We start from the raw sequence: 22,013 nt of genomic DNA on the forward strand, positions 1-22,013 counted from the left end.
GTTCTTTTACCTGGAAACAAAAACTAACTGAGCTGTATATTAGAGGTAGCACGATGCCTTATAACAGAGACCGGGAATCTAACCAGTTATGACCCCAATTATTACCCATGTGGGTGAGGCTGATGGGAGTTGGGAGACTATATGAACTTGCTCCCACTGAAGAAAGTGATGGCCACCAACTTCAATGGCTTTCAAAGAGGGTTAGACAAATTCATGGTGAAGAATAATGACAATAACCATGCTATACTCTCAGCAGCAGTATGTCTCTCAATACCGGTTACTCGAAATCAGGTGGGCAGAGTGCTGTTGCACTCATGTCCTGCTTTCAGGTTTCCCACCGGCATCTGGTTGGCCAGAGTGCTGAACTAGGAGGGTCATCCACCCAGGGGCGTACTTGGGGATTGGCCACGTTGGCCCCTGCAAAGGGTTCAGGCCTAGGAGGGTGCAAAAATCATGCCTGCCCACACCAATACATCTTGCCAAGGGAGCCTAGGTATGCCTCTGCATTCACCTGATCCGGTAGGACTCTTCTTTTGAGGATGGCGTTACGAGTTCAGCTGTATTGCTGATGAGAATGATGATTCAAGATAATTATATGCCATCTTTCTTTTATAAAGCCCAAGCAGACTGACAACAAAACCATATTTTAACTTAAAATATTAATTACTAAAGCATTAAAACAGTTATACGAACAGCAGCTGTTCAACAATTAAAAGCCAATGCAACAAAACATTGGTCCATTTTGCAAGTAACGCTAAGCAAAGCAGCTGGTCTTCTCTCCTGAAGCCAGCATGTTTGATCATTTGCACTAAACCATGTTGTTGTTGTTTAGCCATTTAGTCGTGTCTGACTCTTCCTGACCCCATGGACCAGAGCACGCTAGGCGCTCCTGTCTTCCACTGCCTCCCGCAGTTTGGTCAAACTCATGCTGGTAGCTTCAAGAACACTGTCCAACCATCTCGTCCTCTGTCGTCCCCTTTCCCAACATCAGGGTCTTTTCTCATGAGGTGGTCAAAATATTGGAGTCTCAGCTTCACGATCTGTCCTTCCAGTGAGCACTCAGGGTTGATTTCCTTAAGAATGGATAGGTTTGATCTTCTTGCAGTCCATGGGACTCTCAAGAGTCTCCTCCAGCACCATAATTCAAAAGCATCAATTCTTCAGCAATCAGTTTGATTTAATTTTGCTTATGAAGCCGGTCGATAAAACAGCTGTATACAACCCAAAAACCTTCAGGGGAATTTCACCAGAGATAACCTGTGAGCAAGTAAAGAGTTCCCTTCACTGCTTTAGATACACATCCCCCTGGGGTATATGGAGTGTTAGGGGAGGAATAGTACCTATAATGAGACATGTGCTCCTTCTGGGAGCTGAGCTCCACTTTTGGTGCTCAGCTTGCACTCGGCTCTCCTAGAAGCTGTCAACATGTGACAGTAGCCACATCCCAGGAAAGGGTTTGCCTGGCCGGCACTAAACCAGATGAGGATAGCTGATGGGTCTCAAACTCTCCGTGAATTAGGGACTTGCCCTGCATGCAAAGATGGGCTGATTGAGCGGACGAGACCAATAGTGGGTCCAAGGGTCAGTAAGGCAGTTTCTGCATGTGCTGTAGAGGGAAGTGAGTGGCAGATGGGTCTCATCAACATGGGAAGGTAGCCCATTGAGAAGGAAGAAGCTGATCTTCAGCTCCTGCTGCCTTATGGGATATCTTCAGGAGAAGAAAAGGCTAAGGAGTAAACCCTACACAAATCTGGAGTGGAGTCCCTAAGACGGCTGGATGGCGTCTTGTATGCTTCCTCCTGGCAACTCCTGCAGCCAAACTGGTGCCCAACATATTGCTCTGCTCTCCTTTGGACCACATGAATGAGGCCAAGGGGGTGGTCTTGTCATCTGGGCAGCCATACACAACTGCCCAGGCTTACACTCCAGGAAGGTCACGTTGACACTACTAATGCAGCAGTTTGATTTCACCTGTGGAGACGCACTGTATTGTCTCTCAAGACAGATGCAAAATATAACCTCACTACTCATCCAGCTCGCACAGAGTTGGATTTAAGGAGCAGAGCTTTGAAGAGAAATAGGATTCCTAGGTAAAATTACTCAGGTAAAATTTGATGATGTGGTGTCTTTACCAGACCAAGCACTGCCATTGCTTGTGAAGGGGCAATAGTTTAGAGCTTAGGTACAGTCCCCAACATCTCAAAGGGCCTCATGTACATGGAAGTAAGTCTACTCAAGAGCCCAGAGAGGCTGTATCAGTCAAAACAGATAGCACCTTCCTAAATGCATCTTCATACTACATTTCAAAGGCCCCTCCTGTTCTGAATGTAAACTCTTGCACTGATCCTAATCCTCTTTATGTAACAGATGTATTCTCTGCTGATATTTGTTAGGCATCCCCTTTACTGGGAAACAAATATTTAATTCTTTTAACCTCCAAAAGCCCCAACCAGGCTAGGAGTGAGCTGGATTTTATTTTGGCCTAGCAGCATGGCTGCAAAGGTCAAAGGCTGTGTCCTCAATTGATCCATGTTAATCTGTAAGTCAGCCAGGCTTTAAACAGCAGGCCTGCTTCTTGCTGAGGGGATGGTTTTAGGGCGGTGCAGGCGGTTCTCCTGCACAGGGTGCTGAGCTGAAGGGGCACAAAACTGAGAAGGGCCATAATTGAGAAGATCTATTTTGGGGCGCCAAATTTTTGGAATCTCACAGGGCGCCATATTATGAAAGATCACCCAATTCCACCCCTGAGTTGTCTGTCTGGATTTCAGGTGGGGGCTTGCAAGATAGACAGAGTGCTCCAAGGATGGCCACTTGCACAAAACCAAAAACAGTCTTTGCCTGGGAGCAGCATATGAGTGTTGGTGCTGATCTTTATCATCCTAAACAGCCTCGGCCCAGTATACCTGAAGGAGCATCTCCACCCCCATTGTCCAGCCCAGAGACTGATGTCCAGCGCCAAGGGCCTTTTGGCTGTTCCCACACTGCAAGAAGTGAAGCTACAGGGAACCAGGTAGAGGGCCTTCTCGGTAGTGGCGCCTGCCCTGTGGAATGCCCTCCCATCAGATGTCAAGGAAACAGTGGTGGAGCTTCATGCTCTGGCACCGGGGGGCGGAGAGCAGGTGGGGGTGAGGCTGATGCGCATCCTGGGGGCGTGGCACACCACCCACAGGGGCATGGCACATGTCCCGGGGGCATGGCATGCTGCCTGAGGGGTGTGGCACCCAGCACGAGCAGGGGAGCAGCTGCTATGGCACCCCACCAGGATTGCGCTGCCAGGGGCATTGCGCTCCCCCTGCACTCCTCTTCCTCCGCCAGTGCAAGGAAATAAACAACTATCTGACTTTTAGAAGACATCTGAAGGCAGCTCTGTTTAGGGAAGTTTTTAATGTTTGATTGTGTTTTTAATATTCTGTTGGGAGCTGCCCAGAGTGGCTGGGGAGGCCCAGCTAGATGGGCGGGGTATAAGTAATAAAATTTATTATTATTATTATTATTATTATTATTATTATTATTATTATTATTTGCACAAGAGCACTTTCCCTGTGGTTTCCAGCAACTGGTATTCAGAATCATTGCAGCCTCCAACTGTGGAGGCAGAGCATAGTCATCATGGCTAGAAGCCACCAAGAGCCCTCTCCTTCATGAATTTGCCTAGTCTTCATTTAATTCATTGGATGTCCACGAGTTCTAGGACCTTGAGAGAGACTGAAAAACTCTCTATCCCTTTCCTCCATGCCATGCCTAGTTTTATAAACTTCCGCCAAGTCACTTCTTACCTTTAAACTCAGAAGTCCCAAATGCCTCATCCTCTAGCATTCTAGTGCTGTGAGCGAAAAAAACTTTTCTCTACCCATTTTTCCCATGACACACTTTGTTGTTTTTTTTAAAATGATATTTATTAAGAGTTTTAGAATTACAGAAAAAACAGAGAAGAAAAAGAAAGAGAAAAAACAAAAGAGAAACAATCCACAATCAAACAATACAGATTGATAAAAATCAAAATCAAAAAATAAAAACAAAGCACGTAACACAACACAATCAAAAGGCAAAAATAAGCCACAAAAATTTAAAAACAAATCCAATATTCTCAAATCCTTATCTGTCATTACCTTCTTTCTTTGACCTCCTCACTCCTCCCTTTTTTTGTATCCTAATTGTTAATAGTCACAGCAAATCCTTTCCATTTTTCATAATATTCTGTCATTACATTACCTTAATCTATTTTAACCTTATCTTACTATAAAAGACCCTAAAACTTAAAGCTTAGATCTTATTTATTCCAATTTCTCATAGCCATAAGATGTTCTTACATAATTCTTTTAACATTTTTGCTAAAGCCAAATAATTTCATTCCAACATTTTTCTAACATTCATCAATTTTATAGGGCAATCCTAATAAAAAAAAAATTTCCCTTCCAATCTTCATCCAGCATCTCTTCCTCCTGGTCCCAGGTTTTGTCAGTCCTTTCTATCTCATCAATCTAGCGCATTAACCTGGTAATCTTATGTCCGAGGCCCTTAAGTCTCTTCCATGTCCCTTCCGCGACTCTTCTTCATATTTACACCTGTACTTTACTTTGTCTCCTGCTCCTTTCACTCGTGGGAACTCCAACTTGACAGTGTTTTTGACCCTTCTCGACAAATCAATCCCTTTTCCATGCTCCACACTAAACTCCATGTGGTATTTAAGAACATGTTTCAAAGTCCCTCCAGAATTAAGAGCCCCCACAACCCCAAACATCTCACAGCCCATTGCCAGACTTGAAAAGTCCAAACATCTCTGCTTAGGGGGGTCTATCCAACCCCCCCCCCCATTTCCAAACCAAACCAAACTTTATCTTTCCAAATCTGGCTTTTTCCAAGTTCATTTGTCAGCTCCAAGTACTCATGTTTCTGCTGGGCCACAGCTCCCCCCATCTCTGGCGCCCGAGGTTCAACAACATCCTCTTCCCTTATCTGATCTGTCAGAGCATACTCCTGATTTGATTGCTGGGTGGGCTCTATATAGTTACCCACTACCTGTCCGAAATTTTCGATCACAGCAGTCATCAAGTCCGTCTTCTTATGTAGCTGTTCCAGTAGGGCACTTATTTTGCAGAAAGCACTCATCAGAGCTTCTGAATACATTGTTCTGCAAGGTCAGAAGTCTATTCCCACGATCGTAATCTGTTGCAGCTGTAGAGCTCCCCGATTCAGATTTAATAACAGTTTCACAGGCTCCCTCTAGGGGAAGAACTTCTATTTGTTCTTTTCTTTTAGAGGCAGATCTAACAACAAAGTTTCCTTTTTCAGATATTTTGTCAATATTTGTTCCTTTAAAATGCAGAGGAGAACAATGGAATCACTATGTTTCTCTTCTTTTAACTATCTGTCAAAGACGCTTGTCTCTGGTCAATGAGCTTCCCAAAGAACGTCAGTCCTGACACCCGCTCCCAGGATCAAGACGGTGGAAAATTACTTTGCTTTACACTCTTTCTGCAGGTTTAAACAGTCCGGGGAAAAAATCCCCCCTCTTCTCCTGCTTCCGAAGGGGGTTCGACAATTTTAAATGATGAAAGTTAATCCTTTACAAGCGATTTCCTGAATTCTAGTTTACCATATCTTTGCTTTAATCTATCTACAAGAAACGGAAGGCTGACTTCCTGTTTAGACCTTCCTGTTTCAGTGCCAAATTGAGATGAATTTCTTAGTCCAATTTTCCTTTCTACTTGCAGGTCATTATTCAAAGTCCAATTGTCTGAAATTAAAGTAATTGTTTTAAAAGCCAAATTGTCCCAGGAAAAAGGCAGCGCTCTCCGGCAACGGCTGTGCGGCTTCGCTCCATGGAAGAAGCAGTTGACTCTCAGCACCGCGCCACTTCCCCCTCTTCGCTCCGGAGCCCGTAAATGGGTTCCTTTACAGGTTGGGGGGGCGCTAAAGGTGCCCGCCGAGTCCCATGGTCACAGGCTTCATCTGCCTGTGATTTGTAAAAGGGTCCCCGCTTCGCCGTAGCGGGAAAGACCCGTTTTCCGCGGAGCTGGTCCCTCCGGATCAGAGGGAATCCACCATTACCGATGGCGCCACCCCGGAAGTCGACACACTTTGTTTTATACACATCTATCGTGTTTCCTCTTACTCACCTTTTCTCCAAATTAAAATGCAAGAGAAAAGCAGAGCCCAAAAATCCTGCAGGTGGAAAAGTAGCTTAATAGGTAGACATTTAAGTTAGAATCCTTCTCCCTGACCGCTGGCTCTATACAGAGGGGACTTTGCATACAGAGAAACTGTCTTATTATAGACTATGGGTGGATCTAAACACAGGAAAAAACGCTATAAATGTCAGAAATTAGATTGTTTTAACAGAAGAAAAAAATCTTTATGGAAAACAGCTTTTTAAAATTTCCTGCTCTCTGGCGCCATCTGGTGCTGCATGTTCACAGCACATTCAAATCACTGTTTCTTTACTAATGTAACTGAGTCCTACACCTTGTCTGAAACGGTCCAGTGTGGACAGAGGTTTACAACCTCAGTGAAAATAAAGCCAAGGGGAGGAAGGAAAAAAAAGTCATTATCTTTAGATGCTGCTTGCGGCTTTGTGTCCCACGGTGAGCTTGCCGACCCGAATTGCCAAAATGAAATGTTGCAAGGGAATTTGATCTGGAAGCCACTGAAGTAATAACTCATGAACTCCGCACAGCTATTTTTACACAGACGTTTTCACAGCTAGAATCAGACATATTTTACAACTGGGGAAGAATGGAGTTGTCGGAGAGCAATACATACAAACCTGAAATGAAAATATGAATGTGACTGTGTGCATGGTGCTTGGTTGTGCAGTTTCCGTTTGTATCTGGGTCTCTTGCTTATATAGGTTGCCCTGAAACAGCCTCTCGCAGCCTCCAGCTATTGTTGAAGTCCAGCTGCCATCATCTCTGAGCACTGGAAAAACTGGCTGTGGCCCTAACCTCGAGAAGGTACCAGGTTGACAAAGGCTGTTCTAGACCACAGAAACACATCTCGACTCTGCCAATTATTGCTAGTGATGGAGAGTTCGCATTCCCTATGATCACGCATCAGCACTTCAGCAACAATTTTCAAAGCAGGCCTAATGGATGCATCGCAATGTTATCTCTTTAAACTTTCATGCTATGTTTGATAGGCTATCAAATAATAATAATAAAAAGAATTGCAAGTGAATGATGTCAGCTGAATAATGGTGCACAGACCAACTCTGGAGCTCAGAAAAGAAGTGGGTTGAAATCCCAAACCCCTCAATATTTTATTCGGCAGTTAAATAATAATAAAAAATCCTTTGAATGATTAACTAGAAATACTAAATGAGACATGATTAGGACAGTGTAATCTGCCTGCATCAGGCTTGTACAGCTTGTGAGCAATCAAGCAGCCATTCACAGCCCACCAGCCATGTATTGTTGCCTGCCAGGTGCTTGAGGACCCACCTGGTTTTGCCAGTTCCAGACAGGTAGAACCAGCTGGAAGTTTTTGGGTCCGTTTTCTTAACCTTTGATGGGCCAGCATGACTGTACTTGGCTCAATGGGCAACCAAATTGTTAGGATATTTCTGCTCCACCTTAAAAGGGAGCAGGATGTTTGTGTCACAGCCTGCGTATTTCCTGTTCACAGGATGTTTATGTTGCTATTGCTTTCGTTTTCTCTCTCTGTCAGAGACACTCACGCAGGCAGTCATGTCTTTCTCTGTTCTGATCAACGCTGATTAAAGCTTGTAAATAATGCTCTCCTGAGTGCGACTTTTGGCTGTGCATTATCTGCTGATAAGAGTGTGCATGAGCTCTGGAATGTGGCAAGTTATTTTCTAGAAACTCATGTCGCTAATCGATGATACTGCGTGCCTACGGGAGATCAATGGACGTCCGGCAGATGGCTTGGGGCCATGATGGACTTTATCTCCCTGGCAGTATCCCAACACAAATGCTGGGAACTCTACCAGTTGTGGAGGCCACAGGAGAGAAGAGGGTTCTTGTGTTCGGGGTCCTGCTTGTGAGGTTCCCACAGGCATCTGGTTGGCCAGTGTGAGAACAGGATGCTGGACCAGCTGGACTGTTGACCTGCAGGTTCTTCATAAGTTCTTCTGTCAGTTTTTAGGGGTCCTTCAGTTTTAAGGGCACAGTCATCACAGAAGATTTCTCCACTATGAGCCTCCCTGTAACTCTTGTTTACATTTATAGCCCCACTAGATGTTTGCCTTCAGTAAGAAAGCAGCACCCAACGCTTAAGTGACAGAAACAGAGCAGAGGACAGATTGAATACTTCAAGTATTCAGTGTGGTGTAGTGGTTAAGAGCAGTGGACTCGTAATCTGGGGAACCAGGTTCGCTTCCCCGCTCCTCCACATGCAGCTGCTGGGTGACCTTGGTCTAGTCACACTTCTCTGAAGTCTCTCAGCCCCACTCACCTCACAGAGTGTTTGTTGTGGGGGAGGAAGGGAAAGGAGATTGTGAGCCACTTTGAGACTCCTTAAAGGGAGTGATAAAGAGGGATATAAAGTCCAAACTCCTCCTCCTCTTCTTCTTCTTCAAGTAGGGACTGCCCAAATTTTTGCTGCTTCTGCTGCCCAAGCTTTGAGTTCTATTCTAACGTTCTTTCTTCTGCAACTCTGGGTAATGTTTCCTTAATGTGATTTTTGGACACCATAAAATGTAATATTGATCATTATCCTTGACCGAAGTATGGTACATTCCTTCTATCTGGGATGCTCATCCTCTTCCATTGAATGCGCAACTTCGGAAGGGACGCACATGGAGCAGTGAGCGAGGAAGCCGAATCAACCCTGGGGACCAATGGAGTGGCAGATGTTGCAGCCAGATTGCCCTCACATCCATCAGATACAGGTATGTGTAATATATATATAGTTATTTTTCTCTTTGACATCTGATGGGAGGGCGTTCCACAGGGTGGGTGCCACTACCGAGAAGACCCTCTGTCTGGTTCCCTGTAACTTGGCTTCTCGTAGTGAGGGAACCACCAGAAGGCCCTCGGTGCTGGACCTCAGTGTCTGGGCAGAACGATGGAGGTGGAGACGCTCTTTCAGGTATACTGGCCCAAGGCCGTTTAGGGCTTTAAGTATGGCCACATTTCATAGGATGCCAGGATTGGACATAATAAAATAAGAGGAGTGCTGCCTTTACATAATCAACTGTGCCCCCCCCTCTCTGTGTGTCTGTCTGTTTCTGTCTCTGTCTCTTGCTCTCTCTCACACAAACACAGCCTCATAAGATGGAGGCTTTTTGTCATATTTATACCTGCCCCTCAGTCCTTTCTAGTTCACCTCTGCTTTAGTGGACGTATGAATGCTACAGAACAGGACGGAACAGTCTTGCCGAGCCTTGGACGGAGCAAAACAATTTTATCTTGCGCCTTAATACTTCTGTCGATACATCCTACTGTGGCATTTGCCCAGCGGCACAAAAGTTACACTACGCAATGGAAGTTCAAGTCTTTTAATGTATTTCTTTCCTCTGTGCCTTTCTGAGAGATGCTAAATTATAGAATAAAGCTGCTAGAGCTTCAGGCAGAAGTAAATTAGGAAAAAGGCCAGCAAGCTTCGCTCGCAGGAAAGCCCTGGTCTCATTGGCAGGGAGGGTCTGTATGTGTGGGGAGCTGTTCCTAACATTGCCGAGACGTTCTTTCAAGTTTCCTAATAGTCTTGCATCACCCATAAACAATGGAGAACATTCTGGTGTTATTACTTCTTGAGTTCTGCTCTAATTAGAGACCTTCAGGCTATGATATTATGGCTGGTTGCTTTGGATCAATATGACACATTCAGCCTTTCTTGGTAAACTCCATTCAACTAACAGCATATACCCAGTTTTATTGCTGCTCTAAGTCCTGTGTAAGGGTTTTCCTCATCCCACTTCTGCCTCCTTGGGTCCTGGTCCATCCTGTCTGCCAACCTAGCTCTCTCCTCCTATACAACAGACAGGCATGCCTGTTCCTAACCCAAACATGGGATTTCTACATGCAAAGCTACAACCCTTCCCCTAATGCACAGTGCTGCTCCTCAGAACATTCCTGCCATGTCTATGAGTTGTCATCCATCTCAATAATTTCTCACAACAGGAATCAACCTCATTTTTCCTCGTCTCAGGCCTGAGCAGGTATGACTTTCCTAGGAAGTCCTGCTTTTGCATCATCTGCATTCCATCAAGGCATCAGAATCAATCGGGTCTCAAAAGTTCCCTGACACAAGTAATGGCTCACTCAATCCACCCGAATGGACTCGATCAATCAATGGTTCAAAAGGCTTAGCTAGACGAATTGGGGATTTGTCAGGCCGAAAGTGTGTGCAACTGTGCGCATGTATCAACGCGAGAAGGGCACTGCAGCCTTCGAGCTCTAATGAGTGCCCAGAGTTGATGTGGAAATCTATATTCAAGAAATGTAATTTCCGTCTGGAGGAGGAGGAAATACAAGCTCGAGGTTGTGGGTAATTTATGAGTTCTGAGGTATAAATGCATGTGGCAGCAATGGATTAATTTTGTTCTTCCTTCTGAACTATTGAGGCGCTCAGGCAGAACGCTTCCATCTCTGTAGCATTTGAGACTTTCTTCTCCTTCTCTTGACAATCCCTGCTTGAACAGGTTGGATTTATCCAGCTTTCTGACGGGTAGCATTTTCAAATCTTCCTTATGCAGTTTCAAGTGTTGCCTTCTCTAAACACTCTTTTATTTCTATATCCTTTCCTAAGGTACTTTGAACATGGACGTGAAAGGATGTTATACTGAAAGCACACTTGTGCGTGACTTCTAAACACAAAGGTCATCTGCAATGTTTGGGAGCCTTAATTTGCTTGGAGCCAATTTCTTCTGGCTTGCTTCCCTTGCCTGCAAAGCATTTTCTAGTTCCTGAAAAATATAAACCTTTCCTTTTCATGCAGTTTTATTATTCTATGTGGTATGAGGATACTTACAGTGGACTTCTGGACCTTACAGCAGGGGTCACCAACATGGTGACCACTAGTCCGTCCTACGAAGCCGGCAAAATCCCCTCAAGAAACCAGAATGCATGAGAAAGACTGCTTGCTTTCCTGCTCTGTTCCTCATTGCACTGGTTCAGTTGCTTCTTCATTGAATGTCTCCCCTTCAACATGGCCACATTTCATTGGATGCCAGGACTGCACACCCACCCCCAGTTCCTTTCCGCAAATGGAAATGTGCAAAGATCTCTCTCTGAGTTCGCCTGGCAGGGTCTTTCCCAGCATTGATTGAGGGTGGGTGAGTGAATGCTTTGGCTGTTTTGTGGTCCTGTCTCTTTTCCTCTTCCTTCAGATGTGGCAACTGAAATATACTCGGAGTCGAGAGTGGATTTCATGCTCTTTATTCAGCTCATAGTGGTGAGGAGGAATGGAAGTTCCCCCAGAATGTCTGCTTTATATACATTGTTTACACAATGGGCCCCACGTGATTGGCTAATTCACCTGTAGGCCAATCAGGTTGCGGATTCACTTCCACCTGGAGCTGGATTGGGTGGCTCCTGTGGACCAATCAGACTGCTGCATTCTGGACCCTATTGTTCTAGGACCAATCAGACTGCTGCATTCTGAATCCTATTGTTCTAGGACCAATCAGACTGCTGCATTCTGAATCCTATTGTTCTAGGACCAATCAGATTGCTGCCTTTTGGATCCTATTCAACTCAGTACATAACAGCAACCATTTTATGTTAATGTAATGCCCTCTACAGCAGCTGTTTTGTGATACTTCCTCAAAATTCCAAATGTGCCCTGCCTAAAAGTGTTTCAAACCCTAAACTGAACCACTGGGGTTCTGCTGGTGGGCACAAGTAATTTGTAATCATGCAGAGGAGTTTTCTGAGGGTATGTGGTTTCCATGCCATTTCTGTTTAATTTTATTCATTTTAAGCCTGCTCTTCATCACAATATGATGTGGATATTATTATGTACAATAATGTCTACAATATTGTTTGCCAAACTGCTCTCTGAAGTGTCTCCCCCTCTTGGTTAACCAGCTTGTCTGGGACTCCTGCCATCCACACTATTTGCTTGCCTGCCTGCCATTTTCTAGTCACATTGGAGTTGTTGTCGCCACATACTGATGGCCATATGAACTGCAGCATGATGACACCTTACATTTTTATGTATATAGGAAGAAATATAGATTACTTGTGTGCCTGTGTTTCACAGTTTTCTGTTGGATCAATGTCTCCCTCCTCAAGGAGGTTTTGGTGTTGGGATAGATCGTCAGTGTGTGCATTCATGGACATGTTCTCTTTCCCTTCCATTTTTGCACGAGGTAATTTTAATTGAACCAGTAGGCACTTCCTTGAACACACATGGAAGCCACTGTATAGAAAGACAAGTGGAACTTCAAAAGTACTTTCTGCTGCAAACTTGCTATAATTTATAACTCATCCAGTGCAATTACAGACTATTTATTCCTTGCCAATGTAATTACGGAAAAATGAAATTTCTGAAAGCGTATTCTTTATTATTCAAGAGACTTTTATTGGATTGTTAGAACACAGACTAATGAAATGAAAAGATCACCTTCTTTCATTAATTTTCCTCCCCAGATTCATCTTAGCTAATTTGAAAAAGTTCTGGATTCCCCCAAAGCAAAACGCTGGCACAATATTTCCTCCCTTAAAACATGTTGGATCCCTGGCTCTCTCTTGCTCCTCAGCACTTTGCCGTTCTTGAGAAGAATGATAATGCTTCACCATTATGTCTAACGGGGGTGTTGCTATGGGCATAAGCAAATGGGGAGGAATGAGCACCTACAATTTGAAAAAGTACCTTGAATAAAAGACAAACAGAAGAAAAGGTTCTGAATGTACAAATGGATATGAAGGGGATTTATATTCCTATTCCTCCCACCTACCCACCCCCAGCCGCCCTTTTCAGGCTTTCGTACCAGACACAAATGTTTGGCGAGTGCCTAGAAAAGAAATCATAGCTCTTCAGGCAGCTTGGAGCAAAAAATAAATAAATCACAAGACTGCAGCAGAAAAAGACTTGGGCTTCCCCCCAAACTGTCACTTAGCAGTCATATCATCAGGTTGCAGAACAGGGAAGAGAAGCAGGCTTATTCTATCAGGTCTACTGAGACACCAGCTGCCTGGACCATTTCCATCCCAGCTGGTCACCAAAGTTGAGAACTGCTACTTTAAGACAGGAGTGGGAAGCTTTCTGGCTCTAGTGACCAGATCTTTATCTGGCCCCACCTCATAGGTCCACTTAGACAGGCAAGCAGGGCTACCCAAATATTATGATGATGTTGGAGGTGACTGTGACTGCCTCCTGAATGTACCAACAATATTTGCTTATCTACTGGGATGCCAGTGTGGTTTAGTGGTTAAGAGCGGTGGACTCATAGTCTGGTGAACCGGGTTTGCTTCCCCGCTCCTCCACATGCAGCTGCTGGGTGGCCTTGGGTTAGTCACACTTCTCTGAAGTCTCTCAGCCTCACTCACCTCTCAGCCTCACTCACACATGAAAACCTCTTCCCCCACCTTGAGCAAGTGGGCTCCTGTGGCCCTTGAGCTGATTGGTGGTTGGGAGCATGCCTCACATCAGTGAAGGAACAATATGGATCTTGCTTGAAGCCCTTCCCTGTCCCACACCTGATGCCCTGTATGATGCCAGTTGTAGAGCAGGTGAGCATGTCTTCCCCCAAAATGTTTGGCCCACAGGCCGGAAATTCCTCCCAGTGCCATTTTAAGAGCTGGTGAGTGAGCTTTCCTTTTCCTCCTCCTTCCTAGCCCCATTTCCTTGTGTGTCCTACCTTGTGGATTGTCCACAAGGGTAGGGATTGTCAGACCACAGACTTTTTAAAGCAGCCCCAAGAGCTATTTCAGCTATAGAGCAGGGTAAAAATGCTTTAAGTAGATAAGCAAATAAGTAGAGAGCTGGACCATAAAGAAAGTTGATCACCAAAGAATTGATGCTTTTGAATTATGGTGCTGGAGGAGACTCTTGAGAGTCCCATGGACTGCAAGAAGATCAAACGCATCCATTCTTAAGGAAATCAGCCCTGAGTGCTCACTGGAAGGACAGATCGTGAAGCTGAGACTCCAATACTTTGGCCACCTCATGAGAAGAGAAAACTCCCTGGAAAAGACCCTGATGTTGGGAAAGATTGAGGGCACAAGGAGAAGGGGACAACAGAGGACAAGATGGTTGGACAGTGTTCTCGAAGCTACAATCATGAGTCTGACCAAACTGCGGGAGGCAGTGGAAGACAGGAGTGCCTGGCGTGCTTTGGTCCATGGGGTCATGAAGAGTCGGACACGACTAAACAACAACAGATAAGCAAATATTGTTGGTACATTCAGGAGGCAGTCTGAATGTGCTGTTATTGGTACCAATATTGTTGGTGCTGACCTTTAAAGCCCTAAACAGTCTTGGTCCAGTATACCTGAAGGAGCGTCTCCAGTCCCATTGTTCTGCCCGGACACTGCGGTCCAGCACCCAGGGCCTTCTGGCGGTTCCCTCACAGTGGTACCTCAGGTTAAGTACTTAATTTGTTCCGGTGGTCCGTACTTAACCTGAAACTGTTCTTAACCTGAAGCACCACTTTAGCTAATGGGGCCTCCTGCTGCCGCCGCACCGCCAGACCACGATTTCTGTTCTCATCCTGAAGCAAAGTTCTTAACCCGAGGTAATATTTCTGGGTTGGCAGAGTCTGTAACCTGAAGCATATGTAACCTGAAGCATATGTAACCCGAGCTACCACTGTATTAGTCACAGTCATGCTTCCTTGGAGACTATTTTCATAGGCAAGCACTAGATAGGTGGACGACTTGCAGGTGACGACTAACTTGATGGGGTTGTGACAAGACAATCTACAACAAGAATAGGCCACCACCATACATTCAGGGCCACTCTGCTCTCCTGACCCTGCCTGAGAGCTAGAATGCTCTAACTCCCTCACAAGCTAGCAGCATTCAGCAGCATGGGGCACATGCCAGTTTTCAAAACCCACATTGTTCTAGGGGCATTTTGCTACAGGGAATTTCATTAGTGTGAGCAGTTTCTGAGCTCTGGGAGTACTACTGCGCCTAAGATTTCAGATTAAAACTGCAGAGTGGAATACAGAAGCTTTCCTATTAGGAATAGCAGACACAGGTATAGCAAAAGAGGATCAGAAAATGTTCCTTTATGCCACAGGCAAGGCGAGGACCTTAATTGCCAGAAATTGGAAAAAAGAATTTGTGCCAAGAGTGGCAGGATAAATTATTAGATTATACTGAATTGGCCAGATTAACGGAGACAATTGGGAGACAACCTAGAGAAGAATTTCAAAAAGCATGGGGAAAATGCAGAGAATACTTTACCAAACAGTGTCCCAAAATATACATCTGCACTTGTTTCAATTAATTTCTACAGGAGATTTTGCAGTTTTATAAGTCACAATTAGAAAAAATTGTAATAATCACATATAAAAGAAACAGCATACAAGAAGTAAATAAGGAGGCCATTTACAGGATAAAGGAAGTATTTTATTTTTATGTGATCTTTTCTTTGTGTAAGTGGATAGGAGTTTAATTTTGATATGTTTTAATCGTCAGTGGTGGTGTGTTTGTTTTTATGTATGAGTTGTTGTGGATTTATGTTGTAAATAAATTAATAAAATAATAATAATATTTTTTAAAAAAAAAACTGCAGAGTGGAAGGAAAGGAGGACCTTTTTCTGCCTCCCCATTTCCAGCTACTCTCCGAAGACTGGAGAATTGGCCCACAGAAGAACATTAGGGGCGTGGGCAGGGGAAGGACTAGACCATGTGAAAAATGAACATAATATTTTAGCTGCAGCTCATTCATTTTCAGCTTTGTATTCTTATTATAAAAAAGCATGCCTAGCTATTCTGTTGTTGCACACATGACCTAGGTGTTTGATAGTGTGTTTTATCATTGAATTGTAGAGTTGGAAGCAGTGGCGTAGCGTGGGTTGTCAGCACCTGGGGCAAAGCAAGTAATTTGCGCCCCCTAACCCGTGGATTTGCGCCCCCTAACCCCCAGATGTTGCGCCCGGTGCGGCCGGCCCCCCTGTACCCCCACGCTACGCCACTGGTTGGAAGGGACCCTGAGGATAATCTAGTCCATGGGTAGGCAAACTAAGCCCCGGAGGCCGGATCTGGTCCAATTGCCTTCTAAATTCTGCCCGCGGACAGCCCGGGAATCAGCGTGTTTTTACATGAGTAGAATGTGTCTTTTTATTTAAAATCATCTCTGGGTTATTTATGGGGCATAGGAATTCGTTCATCCCCCCCCAAATATAGTCCGGGCCCCCCACAAGGTCTGAGGGACAGTGGACCGGCCTCCTGCTGAAAAAGTTTGCTGACCCCTGATCTAGTCCAATCCCCTGCAGTGCAGGATATGCAGCTGCCACCATACAGGATCGAACCTGCAACCTGTTGAGGTTGGAACTTAACGGGTTGAGTTCTTCCCATGATGCCACACCATTCTGACGTCAATTTTGGAAGCTTGGGAGGAGCTTGGGAAGAGTATGCCAGTCCCACTCGGTACTTTGTGGGGAAAGGATGCAGTTTTGTCATGGCTGCAAATAGTCCTGGAAATTCCTGAGAAATGTTGGAATAAAAGCTGTAAATAGACAAACCTGGACTGTGTGTGTTTGTCTGGAAGCCAAGCTACATGACAGTTTTACACCGCTGTGTAATCTCTGCTACGGCGTGACTGAGAGATCGGAGCAGAGCGTGCGGCAGGAGAAGTGTGCCGGGCAGTAAAGAGCTAATTGAGGATCGTAAATCAATTAGCGGGGGTCGCGCCAGATCAAACAAATTCCACAGGTTATGGGTAACCTAAATCACCTATCGTAAAACTGTCACGGAAGAGCTGCCGGGAGCTGAGAAATCTGCGGTGTCTAGCAGAGGAGCACGGGAGCAAGCAAGCAAGCAAGCTGAAAGACGCTGTTGCTGAATGCTGTGGAGCTGTGAGCTGAGAGCAGCAAGGAAACGTTTCTCCACGCCAGAAGAGCTGGTGCTTTTGTAAGTACAGCTTGGGGCCAACTTGGGAGAACGGGAGAACATGGCAGATGGCCAGGAGGTGATTCAAGCTCCGTTTGAACAGCTTGAGGAACTCACCGCCCAAGCGTGGAATACCTGGGCAAGATGGGTGAGAGCGTGGTTTATAGCCACGGAGGTTTGGGACATTTCCCAGAGGGAACCAGTGCAACTGGTGGACAGAGATGCAGGAAAGCTGAAGTCTGTTTCTCTGGAGGAGAAAATGCAGAGGGAGAAAGCTATGAGAGCTGAGGTCTGCATGTTGAGAGCAGGTGTTCATGCAAATTTGCAACATCACCTGGATGGCGTTGAATCTGCGTGTGAGGCCTGGAGTGTGCTGAAACGTCTGTGTGAAGGCTCAGCAGGAGGCCAAGAGCAGATGGAAGCTGATAGCCTAGAGATGGCTGGAGCCCCTGTTCCGGATGATTTAGCCTCAAGGAGTGCTAGTGAGCAAGTCGGGGGGCGGAAAGTTCCAAAGGCAAGTTTGAAAAGTTTTCCACTGAATCTGCTGGAATGGAGCGGCAGTTCAGGGGGGGCGGATCTGGCAAGGAGTGCTTTTCCAGAAGAAGGAGAAGGAGGCCAGCTGGGAGGAGCCCCAGGCAGTGTTTTTCCACTGGGTTTCGTCGGTGCTACGTGTGTGGATCTCACAGTCATTTCAAAAGAGACTGCCCACAGAAAGCGAGAGCAGCTGCACAGGAAGGCTTCAAGGACACCTTCCATGGAAATCAGTCGGGTTTCCATGGGAACCAGTCTGGAAGGGGAGGTCAGCGTGAGAACGCAAGAGAAGGACGAGGAAAACAACGTCAGGAGACTTATCAAATCACGGCTAGTCTGGCGTTGGCTGAAGACAGCCGTGGGACAAGCCAAGAGCTAAGTTTTGTTATTGACTCTGCAGCTAATCGCAATTTGATTCCAGAGACACCTGCTGTCGAGAGGTGGAACTGCACGGCAATTCCTGCCGGGAAAACTGTACTGTTTGCAAATGGACAGAAAAGAAATATGACTAATGCTGTAAATTTGCATTTTTGTATTTTACAGGAAACGTTGGAGTGTTGTACTGTTCCTGGGATGCAACACTGTCTTTTATCTGTGCCTTATTTACTGAAAAAGGGATTTACGGTTTGTTTTCAGGGTGATGTGTGCACAATCTCCAAAGGAGGGAGGATGCTTGCCAAGGTTAAAAAGGGGCAGAATGATCTCTTCATTCTTAAAACGTCTCTGGAGGGTGGTGGGAAGGTTGAGAAAGCACAAGCACTGCGTGCTACAATTCCCAATCATGATTCATGCGTACATGCTTGGCATACACGTACAGCTCATAGTTCTCTTGAAGAACTACAGGTGCTGCCAGAAGTTTCCAAAGGTTGTAATATCTCAGAATGCGGACATGCTGTAAGTTGTGAAACTTGCAAACTGGCAAAGGTAAAAGGATGCAGTTATCCAAAGGTTGAAAGGATAACAACAAGGCCTTTTGAACTGATTCACATAGATTTGTGGGGTCCTGTAAAGGAACCAAGTCTGGGAGGGTCAAAGTTTCTGCTCTCGATGCAGGAGGATTTTACTCAGAATTCCTGGATACATGGCCTCAAATCCAAGGATGATGCAGCACAGCTGATCAAAGGGTGGATTGAGGGGGTGGAACAAAGGTTTTCCACCAAAGTGCAAGCTGTCACAAGTGACAGAGGAGCTGAGTTTACAGGTTCTGCTTTGCAGAAGTACTTTCACAAGAAAGGGATACGTCACACAGTGACTTCACCCAATCAGGGGGGGGTGGCAGAGCGGAAGTGTCAGGCTCTAGTTAAAACTGCACAGGTGTTGCTGGAAGACTCTGGGTTACCTCCAAGGTTTTGGCTGGAGGCAATCAAGTATGTAAGCTTCACCTGGAATCGCACCTACAATTCCATGGTAGGGGACACACCGTTTGGGTTGTTGCATGGCAGGAAACCCCAGATTCATTTTTTGCGTATGTTCGGGTCACGTGCGTCTGTGCCGGTACCTGCTGCTTTGCAGGGGCCAGACGGATCCAAGTTCCGAAAAATGATCTTCTGTGGGTATGAGCCAACAGCGAGTGCATGGAGATTTGCATTTCCATCAGGTGATCAGAGTAAGTTACTGATCAGTAAACACGCTGAGTTCTATGAGCAGGATAAAAAGACACAAGCTGCTGTCAAGCGTGATGTTCTTTCAGAGTGTCTCTCTGATTCAGAACAGGAAGATTATGAGGGGGAGGAAGAAGAAGCTGAGTCTGATGATGACGATCAGGTAACTGACCAAAGTCAGGAACAGGAGGAGGTATCGGTAGCATCTCCACAAGTTGTAAAAAGGGAGGCCAAAAGCGAGCCTAGTTCTCCTGTGAGTGTAATGGAGAGGATTCGAAAACGTTTTAAGTCAGAGGGGGAATCCCGTGATGCTGAGGACACATTTCCTGGTGGCAGTGAGTCAGAGGTAACATCTGAGTTTATGCCCAGAAGGTCTAGTCGCACAACAAAGGGCATTCCACCTGAAAGATACCAGGCAACATGTGCGTGGGCGAGATTCGCACAGTGTGATTCTGGGAGTGTTGAAAGGGTTCAACAGGTGCCTGGGAAAGATGCTGGGAAGGAGCACAAGGCAAAGGGTAAGGTGTTGAGCTCGAAAGGGTCTTGTCAGAAGGTGCAGCAAGGGGGGGTGTTGAGGTTGGAACTTAACGGGTTGAGTTCTTCCCATGATGCCACACCATTCTGACGTCAATTTTGGAAGCTTGGGAGGAGCTTGGGAAGAGTATGCCAGTCCCACTCGGTACTTTGTGGGGAAAGGATGCAGTTTTGTCATGGCTGCAAATAGTCCTGGAAATTCCTGAGAAATGTTGGAATAAAAGCTGTAAATAGACAAACCTGGACTGTGTGTGTTTGTCTGGAAGCCAAGCTACATGACAGTTTTACACCGCTGTGTAATCTCTGCTACGGCGTGACTGAGAGATCGGAGCAGAGCGTGCGGCAGGAGAAGTGTGCCGGGCAGTAAAGAGCTAATTGAGGATCGTAAATCAATTAGCGGGGGTCGCGCCAGATCAAACAAATTCCACACAACCTTGGCATTATCAGCACCACACTATAACCAACTGAGGTATTCAGAAGGCTGTGACTTAAAAATGTTACAATGTTCATATAATCAAACTGGATTGTCATGTTATATTTTGAAGTGATTTAGTATCAGATTACTACTGGAATTTTGTGTCGGTTTGCAATTTGGTTGTGCTGTTGTGAGCTTTGAGCACATCTACCGTATATGCGATGGTGACATACAAATTTAAATAATAAATAAACAATAGATCGTGAAGCTGAGGCTCCAATACTTTGGCCACCTCATGAGAAGAGAAGACTCCCTGGAAAAGACCCTGATGTTGGGAAAGATGGAGGGCACAAGGAGAAGGGGACGACAGAGGACGAGATGGCTGGATAGTGTTCTCGAAGCTACCAGCATGAGTTTGACCAAACTGCAGGAGACAGTGGAAGACAGGAGTGCCTGGTGTGCTCTGGTCCATGGGGTCACAAAGAGTCGGACACGACTAAACAACTAAACAACAACAGCAATAACAACAACATGTCTTTTGCATGTGCACTACTGCTGAGCTATGGCTCTCCTGCCCCTTTTATTTCCCCATAACCAACAAAAAGGGTCTCACCCATATTCTAGGGTTTCTTTTCATGTGTCTGTGTTGGAGTGCAAAGCCTGCCAAAACACATTCCCTGCTAGTTTCTCTCTAAAGTAAACATCAGGGGGGCAGTTGATTACAGAGTTGCGTGCATTTAACCTTGTGTAACTTTATTGTGAATATAAATTTATATTTCCTCTTTGCATAATTCTTTACTATTTAAATCTGTAGAAAGAAATGATTACCAACAATCCCTGGGTAAGAAAATATTTGTGGGAGCACAGTGTGTTATTTCCTCTGAATGTGTGCATTTCATTTCCTCAGCTGAGGATGAATTTCCCAGGCTGGCCTTGAGCTAGTCACTAATTCCCAGCTTAACCTACCTCTTGGGATTTTTACGATGATAAACGTGAGAGGGCTCCATGTATGCTGGTTTGCACTGCTTGTTTAGTCGTTTAGTCGTGTCCGACTTTTCGTGACCCCATGGACCAGAGCACGCCAGGCACTTCTGTCCTCCACTGCCTCCCGCAGTTTGATCAAACTCATGCTGGTAGCTTCAAGAACACCATCCAACCATCTCATTCTCTGTCGTCCCCTTCTCCTTGTGCCCTCCATCTTTCCCAACATCAGGGTCTTTTCCAGGGAGTCTTCTCTTCTCATGAGGTGGCCAAAGTATTGGAGCCTCAGCTTCACGATCTGTCCTTCCAGTGAGCGCTCAGGGCTGATTTCCTTCAGAATGGAGAGGTTTGATCTTCTTGCAGTCCATGGGACTCTCAAGAGTCTCCTCCAGCACCATAATTCAAAAGCATCAATTCTTCGGCGATCAGCCTTCTTTATGGTCCAGCTCTCACTTCCATACATCACTACTGGGAAAACCATGGCTTTTACTATACGGACCTTTGTTGGCAAGGTGATGTCTCTGCTTTTTAAGATGTTGTCTAGGTTTGCCATCGCCTTTCTCCCTGCACTGCTTAGAGGAACGCAAATCTGATTAAAAATAAACACAAATGGATTTATTTCAACCAGTGATTTATTTGAAAATGAGAGGTGCTAGGTTCAGTGGCGTAGCGTGGGGGGTGCAAGGGGGCCTGGCCGCACCGGGTGCAACATCTGGGGGGGCGCTCGCACTCGCAGCTCTCTGCCCCCTGCTAAAATCCACTGGTTAGGGAGTGCAAATTACTTGCCTTGCCCCGGGTGCTGACAACCCACGCTACGCCACTGGCTAGGTTCAAGCCTGTCCAGAAACAATTAATACGAAAGCTACGCTTGTGGTTACTCTGTCGTGAAGGAAAACAGTGGAACACTGCACATGCTTCTGCCAGTCAGTTAAGGTGATTCCTACACAAAATCCTGCTGGTGAAGCCTGAGATGGAAAGAACTGATTA

The sequence above is a fragment of the Podarcis vaucheri genome, assembly GCF_965113315.1.
Source record: "Podarcis vaucheri genome assembly, chromosome: 3".
Lineage (NCBI taxonomy): Eukaryota > Metazoa > Chordata > Lepidosauria > Squamata > Lacertidae > Podarcis > Podarcis vaucheri.